Raw genomic sequence first — 10,497 nt, 5'->3', positions numbered from 1 at the left:
ATTTTTCATCTGCAGCCGTCCTTGCCCATATCACTTGCAAGGTAGCTTCCTGGCTTGGCTCCCTCTGGTGTTGAAGGAACACAGGAGGCAGGCCAAGGTCATGACACATGGAAGCCACTGCATTTCCTATTTGAACTAAGTTTAGCATCCCTTGCTCTCTCCCAAATTTAACTCCTGCTTTGTCCAATCTTAACCCAAAACCTCTAGATAGACTCTTTTCTGTATATTAGAAGTTATACTACTATTTGAGGTCATTTAACATTTTAAAAGTACAATCTTCATAATATCTTTTTTTTAAAATATAGGCTTTTCTCCATGGTTCTGGTTGTTCTATGAATTTATCTTATCAACGATTTTTTTTTTTAAGAAGCAGACATTTATTTCTCACTGTTCCGAGAGGCTAGACATCTAAGATCAAGGTGCCAGTAGATCTGGAGTCTGGTGAGAAACTTTTTTCTTAAAATAAGACTATGTTACAGGAACCTATTATTGTGACCAAAACAGAAATTGCAATATTTTTTATGTAAACAATTAGAGTTCACTGCTATCTTTTAGTATGTTTTAATGCATTGGGAAAAGAAACAAAGTTTGAGAGACATTTGTAAAAGTGAAATTAATGTACATACATAAGCAATCCTTTTTAGTATGATCACTAAGTTCAATAGATTTTTATTTTATTTTATCTTAGTGTGGTGACATTAGTCTACATGAACATACAGGTTACATGTGTGGATTACTAATTTACAAAATCTGTATATAGATTTATAAAATGTGCCCACCACCCAAAGTCAAATCTTTTGTCACCATATATATTAGGGCCCCTTTCTTCCCCAACCCCCTTCCCTCTGGCAATCCCCACACTGCTGCTTGTGTACATAAGTTTCATTTTTATATTCCATATATGAGTTAAATCATATAGTTTGTAGCTTTCTCTGCTTGACTTATTTCACTTTGCATAATGTTTGCAAGGTCCATCCATGTTGTTGTAAATGACGCTATTTCATACTTTCTTATGGCCATGTAGTACTCCATTGTGTCTATATATACCACATCTTCTTTATCCAGCCTCTATCATGGATTGGAAGAACCAACATAGTTAAAATGGCCATTTTACCCGAAGCCATATACAGATTTAATGCAATCCCCATCAAAATCCCAATGTCCTTTTTTAAAGAAATAGAATGAGAAATCATCAGATTTGTATGGAACCACAAAGGCCCAGAATAGCCAAAGCAATCCTGAAAAAAAAGAACAAGGCTGGAGGTATCACGCTGACTTCAAAATATACTACAGAGCTACCATAATCAAAACAGCATGGTATTGGAAGAGAAACAGATACACAGATCAATGGAACAGAATAGAAAGCCCAGCTATAAAACCACACATATATGGATAAATAATTTTCGACAAAGGAGCCAGATATGCACATTAAAGATAGTCTCTTCTATAAATAGTGCTGGGAACACTGGAAAGCCACATGCAAACAAATGAAGCTGGATTTCAGTTTGTCCCCATGTACAAAAACTAATTCAAAGTGGATCAAAGACTTATAAAACCCGAAACTATAAGTCACATAGAACAAAATATAGGTACCAAACTTATGGACATGGGTGGTAGAGAACATTTTATGGACTTGACCCCAAAGGCAAGGGAGATAAAGGAAAAATAAATTAATGGGACTATATCAAACTGAAGAGATTCTGCACAGCAAAAGAAATGGACAACAATAGATGTCTTAAAACAAAAATTTTCTAATTGTCTGACATTTGGATGTATTTTTATGCTAGTACTAAAGAAAATATGCTTAATTGGAAATACATAATGCACTTTAAAACAATAAAAAATCATGTTAAACTTAAAATTAAATCATGTTTTGCACATTAAAGTTAAAATTTTAATAGACTGATAACAATATCTTCTTTTCTTTTTTAAACCTTTATTGTTGAAAGTATTCCATAGGTCCTCCTTTTCCCCCCATTAACCTCTTCCAGCCTGATCCAGTCTTCCCCTCCAGGTCCTCACCACCCCATTGTCTGTACCCACTTGTTATGCATAAATGCATACGAATTCATTGCTTGATCTCTTCCCACCCTCCCCTGCCTTCCCTCTGAGTATTAACAATCTGCTCATGCTTCTATGTCTTTGGGTCCATTTTTGATATTCAGTTTTTTTTTGGTTCATTAGATTCCACATCTGAGTGAGATCATGTGGTATGTTAATACAGAACACAAAAAGCAAATATTCTGGAATGCTTAAATATATAAACTAATTATTTTTATTCAATGAAGAGAGAAGAAACTTTCTTAAAGCAGAACCTCCTAATCTTACACCAGATACCCATTCAAATAGGTAAAGGTCAAATTATGGGTCAAATCAAAAATTATCATTTCTCAGAGAAGCTTTGGGCAAAAATTTTAGCAGTTCTTTTTGGTTTGTTTGTTTTTTAGTTTTAAGAATATATGTTCAGAATAATTCTGTGGGAGAATATATTTTACCAAATGTGGGACAGAGAACTTTCACAATCTGAATAGACACTAGTCAAGTAAGAGAATGAAAATGATTGAAAGAATGACGTCCTGAAATCTCCACTCTGAGAATGTTGTATAGTTGAGCTCAGGCTCACTTTCTTAAGACAGCATTATTCATATTCTATAATATATATTTCAGAGGAAAAAATGGCATTGTCATCATTTTAAGAAGTTGGTACAAGTGAAGTAAAACTTTATTTTTAACATCTCAATTTCAATTATAGACAATAATATAAATCATACATTTAATATAAACAAATATACTTATTAGTATATTAAAATACTTTCTAGCAATCAAGTGAGATTCTCCAGAATGCAAAAGCAGTTTAATAAGAGAGAATATAAATCTGTGTTTAGGAAAGGGTTTGAAGTCTAGCTCATCTACTGGCTGGATATTTAACTCTGTCAATTTAATGAAAGTTGTCATGCCTCACTTTCCTTATCTATAATATTAGGCTATTATTATGTATCTCGGGCAAGTTTTGTAAAGATTTAGTTTGATTAATACTGTTAGACACTTAAGACAGTGTCAGGAAAATTAGGAGACTTCAGTATTGGAGTAATGGTTATTCAAGTTATCTGTGTTAGGGAAAGGATTAATAATTCAACACAATATGTCATTAAAAAAAGAAACAAATCTAAGCTGGGAAGCATTACACAAAATGCAAAACATATTACTGAAAACTTTAAAAAACAGGAAGACATGTTAATCTATTTAAATTGAGAGAGAATATGAAACAAACTAATAATTTATATAATATTATTACTATAATATTGTAGTCATTGTTATTTATTCCAATCCCTGCATTCACTCAACTCCCTCACCCATAGAGCTCTATGATATAAATACTTGTGTATAGATAGAGCACTGGAGACTTTTGAGAGTGGGTTTAGAAATCAGGCACCTCACTTCTGCCCACATTCCTTTGGCCCACAGAACTCAGCCCAATGGTCCCATCCAATAATAGGGAGAATAATAAATGCAGTATGACCAAGAGAAAAATAAAATAATATTGGTGAGTACATGGGAGTTATCTCTGCCACCTACCTACTGTTGCGCATTTATGAAGTTTTCAGTATTTTATTATATAGACAGGACAGCCTGGCTGGTGTTGCTCAGTGGTTGGGCATTGACCTATGAACCAGAAGGTCATGATTTGATTCCCAGTCAGGGCACATGCCCGGGTTTTGGGCTAGATCCTCAAAAGGGGACACGCAGAAGGCAGTCGATCAATGATTCTCTCTCATCATTGATGTTTCTATCTCTCCCTCTCCCTTCCTCTCTGAAATCAATTAAAAATATATTTAAAAAATATGTAGAGAGAGAGACTGTGTAAGTGATGCTATTTTTCATGTATATGAACACATCTCTAAGACAATTTCCTACAAGCAGAACGTGGATATTTAAAATATGAAGAAATATTTCCAAATGAGCCTCAATTCCTTTTTTTAAATAAAGATTTTACCTTTTTAGAGGCATTTTAGGTTCACAGCAAAATTGGGAGAGAGGTACAGAGATTTGTCATATATCCTCTGCCCGCACACATGCTTAGCCTCTTCTATGAGCTCCATTCCCCACCAGAGTGGTACAATTATTACATGGATAAACCTACACTGACGCATCATGATCACCCAAAGTTCATAGTTTACATTACTGTTCACTTGGTGCTCTACATTCTATAGTTTTGGACAAATGTATAATGATACGGATACATCGTGATGGTATTACACAGAATGTTCTCACTGCCCTAAAAATTCTCTGTGCTCTGCCTATATATCCTCCCTCCCAACTCCATGCAACTAGCGACCTTTTTACTGTTTCTGCAGTTTTGCTTTGTCCAGAATGTCATGCAGCCTTCCAGACTGGCTTCTATCACTTCGTAATGCATTTACGTTTTCTCTATGTCTTTTGATGATTCGATCGCTCATTTCTTTATGTGCTGTGTAAGATTCCATTGTCTGGATGTACCATAGTTTATTTAACCATTCACCTACTGAAGGACATCTTGGTTACTTCCAAGTTTGGGTATTTATGAATAAAGCTGCTGTAAACATCTGTCCAAGTTTTTGTGTGAAGATAATTTTAAACTCTTGTGGGAAAAAAAATACCAAGGATCATGATTGCTGGATCATAAGGTGAAAGTATGTTTAGTTTGGTGAGAAACCATCGAATTGTCTTCCGAAGTGGTTGCACCAGTTTGCACTCCCACCAGCAATGATAGTTCCACCTCATTCTTGCCAGCATTTGGTGTTGTCAGCATTCTGGATTTGGGTGATTCTTTAATAAGTGTCCTCTATTCATTTATTTTTTTTAATTTGAATTCCTTATTGTTGGAAGTATTACATATGTCTCCTTTCCCTCCCATTGGCCTCTCCCTGGCTGCTCCCGCCCCCTCTATTCCTTTTTTAAAGACTAATGCTCTCACCAATAATTTACCAAATTTCTGTTTCTTCATACTTTTATAAAGATGGTGTATGGTCAAACTTTTGGATATTTGCTGATTTAATCATAGAGATTGAGCACCTAAGTATTTGAGACATTTTCATTTCCTACTCTGTAAACTCTGTTCTTGTCAACTGGTGATGCTAAAAGAAGTTGATGGTGGGTTGTTGTTTTTTTTTATGTATTCATAGGCACACTTTATATATTAAGAAAAATGCCCATTATATTAGGGGATGCAAAGACTTTTCCAGTTGTTAATGATTGTTTTATATTTTAACTTTTGATTAAAGTGTAATGTATAAATACCATATGATTTCACTTATACATGGCAGGATTTATTTCCCGTTAGTACTTCAAATATACAATTTCAATACTTTGTTGTTGTTTTAAATAAATTTTATTGAAATAAAATTTACATATAAGAACATTCACTCATTTTGAATATACTGTTTGTTGCCTTTTCATTTATAAACTCAAATGAAAAGTTTATATTCATTTAATTATATATTATATAATTCACTAGATTTCCCCCAAATACCATAGAGTTTTTGAGGTTAATTAATATGGTTGGTAGATCAGTAGTTTATTCATTTTATGCTCTTATTGCATTGTACCACAAATTGGTTACCCATTCACTTGTTGTTGGACACCTTAGGCTATTTCCAATATTTTATTATTATGAATAAAGCTAGTATGAGATCCATGTATAACTGAGTCATTGCATGGACATATGTTTTCACTTTTATAGGGTATGTTCTTCTTAAATTTCTCAATAAAATGGTAAGTAAATATTTAATTTTGCAAATAAATGATAACACATTTTATAAAGTAGTTTGTACAACTTTACATTCCTGCCAGCTAACCTCCAAATCCTGGGCCACACAATGTTGTCATTCTTTTTGATCTTAGCCACTTTAATGAAAGAGTAGAGTATTTAATGTATTTAAATTTACATTTCCTGATGACAAATGATGTTGAGCATTTTTATATGTTACTATTTGTGCACCTTGACTTTGAAGAATATGTTCAAAGTTTTTATACATTTTACTGAGTTTAAATGTGTTTTTTAATATACACATTAAAATTATAAATCCTATTGAGCAATGCTTTAAAGAATCTTATTGAATATTATAACTACAATTTTGTATACTGAGTTGTCATTTCCATTTAATTCCAATTATTTGTAAATTACTTCAAAATTATTCTATTCATGAATTATATAAGAGTATGCTGTTTACAATCCAAAATCTTAAAGAATATTAGGATTTTAAAAATTAATTAGTATTTTTATATGTAAATTAATTTACATACAAGAACATTCACTCATTTTGAATATACTGTTTGTTGCCTTTTCATTTATAAACTCAAATGAAAAGTTTATATTCATTTAATTATATATTATATAATTCACTAGATTTCCCCTAAATACCATAGAGTTTTTGAGGTTAATTCATATGGTTGGTAGGTCAGTAGCTTATAATTTTGTTGTGATGGAGAACATACTGTAATGTAAATCATATTAAGTGTATTGAGACATTTTATTTCTATATATAAGATCTATATATCTGTTAATGTTCTCTGGGTGGTTGCTGGGTAGAATCTGATGTACCATGTATGAGATATTGCAGATATATTCATATTTATATATAGCATCTACATCTATAGATATATTGAAGGTATATATACATATATGCTATATAGATGTATATTAGATGTGATAAAATAGATATACATATGATTAATAGACAGAAAAATGTGATATCTATATATTTCTAAGATATCTGATTTTCTTTCCACTTATTTTATCAGTACTAGATAGAAGAGAGAAATTGTGTGCTTTTCTTTTTATCTTTTAAGTTCTATAAATTTTTCTTCAGGTATTTAAATGTCCAGTTGTTAAGTACATACATATTCAGGATCCTTATTGGCTGTTGATGTTACCAATTGGAGTTACGGCTGGTACCTCAGTGCTTTTTGTTGACACAGAAAAGATTTTTAACGTCAATGAAAAAGGAAAATAAAACAAAGTGGGGTTTATTGAAGACACACTCCAAGTGAGGAGCAGGCCAGTGCAGAGAGAGAGAGAGAGAGAGAGAGAGAGAGAGAGAGAATGGCCTCACATTCCTTGGGTTTAAAGAGGGATTTTCTGGATGGAAACTTTCATATGCAGTCAGTGATGATTGACAGAAACTATCTTTCTTCTGGGCATGCCCTTACCTATAATGCATACAGAAAAGCCCATGGGGGGTGGGGTCAAAACCAGAATGCAAATTTTATTATAATTAGTCCAAGGCCCTAGTAAGGTCGCATTAAGGTCATGTTGTTTTCCTCTGAGCTTGCATCAAGACCTGACTGGCTCTGTACCTGCCTGCCTGGCTGCCCATAGAGAGGCAGCCTGAAGGCAATGTTGGTCTGACCCTTTCAGGACCCAAGGGCAGGTCCCACCCCAGTTGCTCAGGGCTTACTTCCTCACATTGATAAGTTGACTCCTTTATCATAATGGAATTATTCTCTTTATCCCTGTAATGTATCTTTTATAATACTTATAAAAGTATTATAGTATGTATAGTATGTATAGTATCTTTTATATACTGCCACTACAGATTTTTGATGAACAAGATTTTCATAATTTATCTTTTTCCAAGATTTTACTTTTAGCTTGTTTTAAAAATTTTTATTTAGGTTACTTGTAGACAGCATCAAGTGGGGTCTTATGATTTTATTCTCTCTGACAAACTCTTTCAATTGGAATAATTACAGCATTTATATTTAATATAAAGATAACATATTTATATTATATTTAATATATAGACAATATATTATATTTACTATACATACACATATTTATATTAAATATATAATTCTCATTAGTTATTTCGACATTTTCATATTATCTTTCTTTCATCCCCTTTCCCTGCTTATTTAGTTACTGGTTCTGAAGCATTGTGAAATCTAGGACTATGTATTATCCCTTACCAGGGCAAGCCTACCTGAATACTCTCCCCAATATCCTGTAAATTATGAGGGTTGTTTGTTTGTTTGTTTTCAGTGTGATTGGTTGGAGCAACTATTTCTGTCCTTCCTGGATGCTGGGCACTGTTACCTTTAATACTTCCAGATGGTTCTTGCTCCAGGCCTAGGTAGTTAATAGGCTAATCAGTTCATTGTCTGATACTTGAGGGAAATTCTCTGCAGATCTCTGGAGTTCTCTCTGTGTACAGCTCTCTCCTTTTCGTACTCTGCCTTGTAAACTCCAGTTTCCTTGATCTCTCTGCACTGTCACCTACATCTCCAGCTGGGTACTGTCCTTGTACCTTGGTTTAGAACTTCCTCACAGCAGTCAAAGTGAGGAATAACCTTGGAGCTCACCTTTTTTGTATCCTATCTCTCAGGAATCATTGTGCATTTTTATCTGTTGTCCACTATTTTTTTTTAATTGTTTCAGCAGAAGGATAAATCTAGTTCCTGTTTCTCCATCTTTGTAGATAGCAGAATTCTACATTTCAGTCAGGGTCCCAGTAGAAGTGGGTGTCAAACAAATCAGAAAAATGTAAAGAATATTTATATTCAAGTGGACTATTTACAGAGGTTTGGTGGCATAAGAAGAGGCCACAATAAACAGTATACTAACCCTAATCTCCTTAGGGCTGGTACAAAGACACTTACTAGAACTCAGAAGGAGAGTTTCAAAGTTGAAAAGGTTTCTTAGAGAAGACACATGACCTGAGATGACTCTGAAGGGAGGGACCAAGGAAATACAGTGGACTCACTCTCTTCCATTCTTCCTTTCTTCTGCCTATGGGATAAATCTAAACCAGAAGCCATAGGGCAAAGGAGAGTATCAAACAATTTTATGTAATTCAGCTTCTTAAGCACAAAGCAGGAAGGACTTGCAAAGGGAATGACAGATATCCAGCACAAGGTACTTGTTGGCATTTCTCCATGCTGTATAAAACTCAGTAAGCATGTTTGATTCTCTCATGCCTCTTACTACCCCATCCCTATTGTGAAGCAGGGGGTCCTGCTGGGGTGAGGCCAACAGAGCCCTAACGAAGCATGCCCGGCTCCGGAGACCAGGTTCAGTGACGCAGATCTAAGTTTATTGTGTAAGTGCAGCAGTATATATAACATTTTGGACCAATCAGAAGTTTACACCATCCTTAGGGCAGCCAATAGTAGGAAAGATCAGGGTACTATGTAGGGGCTCTAGGAGGTTTGCTCAGGCGGGCGCTGCCACTTCCTGGTGTGCCGAGGAAGCTTGTATAGGCGGAGTGTGCTCACGCCATTGCATCTGCCACTGCACTGAGATAAATCTCCTGAGCTCTTCCCACACCCCATCCCTATTGGCCATGGATTCTGCTTTTTAATATATTACATATGTATTGCTTCCTCTACAACTTCCTATTGCCACTGCTTTAATTAATATTGTCACCATGTTTCTTTGCAGTTTGCCATAACCTTTTTTGGGGGGCCATAACCTCTTAAATACTTTACTGTCGTCCCACCTTTAGCTCCTTCTCTACAATTTATTAATTTTTTTAGAGAAAATTTGATTGTTTTTTCTTTTTAATTCAAGTCTCATCACATCATTTTCCACCTTTATATTTTCCAGTTGTTCAGGTATTTCAATGTAGATTTCAAAACAATCATGCTGGCTTCTGCCATTTTAACCATCTTAGGCAAGAGAAAGTCATAGCAAAATACAAAATAATGTAAAGATGGTTGTTTTTCATAAATCTCTTTTAACCACTCCTGATCTCACCCTAAAAAATGTCATCAATCTTTTGTTACAGTTTTTATGAGCTTCCTATCTGAACCAATTGAGGCCTCTTTAACACTCATTAAACTAGGAATTACTTTTATTAATCTTTATATTCTATCTCTTAATAAATGAATGATTTTTAATGTGAGGCATACCTTCCATCAAATTCAGATGTGAATTCGTTTCTCATTTTTAAAGTATTCAGGATCAATACTTAATTCACTTTATTGCTTAATGAACCATCAATTAATTCAGTTTCTAATCCAATTTTTATTTTATGTGCACAATGAAGCACTTTATATAGAATCTTAACATTTTAAAATCTTGGTTGCAGAGAATGTATTTAAGTCTTTTCTTGTATCTCAAATAAATACACAGAAATGTTGTTCAAATGACACTTCATTAATCTAAATCAGTCTACAGCTATAGAAGGCATTTGCTCTGTTTAGAAAGGAACAGATAAGACTATACTTTCCGGGATCATTTCTATAGTTTGTTACTAGAAGGGAACAGATAACTTGGTGAACAATAATGGTAACATTTGATGTGCACTTACAAGGCCCAGCTTCTCATCTTCTCTTCCCATTGTAGTTTCTTCTTCACTAAAATTGTATGCCTCACAACATTACACTCACCTTTATATTGTATTCACTCAAAAGTTTAATCATTTTTGTAATGTGAAGGTCTTCATCTGTGTAAAATGTAAATAAGAACTCCTACCTTAGGGAAATTTTGTGAGGAATAACTGAGTCAATACATTGGGA

General features: G+C 34.1%; 1 pseudogene; it reads left to right on the top strand.

Moving 5' to 3' along the window:
* The first annotated feature begins 10,194 nt into the window (after positions 1–10,194).
* On the top strand, positions 10,195–10,281 carry LOC118660919 (annotated as a pseudogene).
* Positions 10,282–10,497: the final 216 nt, after the last annotated feature.

This window comes from Myotis myotis, unplaced genomic scaffold (assembly GCF_014108235.1).
Source record: "Myotis myotis isolate mMyoMyo1 unplaced genomic scaffold, mMyoMyo1.p scaffold_m19_p_7, whole genome shotgun sequence".
NCBI lineage: Eukaryota > Metazoa > Chordata > Mammalia > Chiroptera > Vespertilionidae > Myotis > Myotis myotis.
This window is presented reverse-complemented; position numbering and strand designations above follow the sequence as displayed.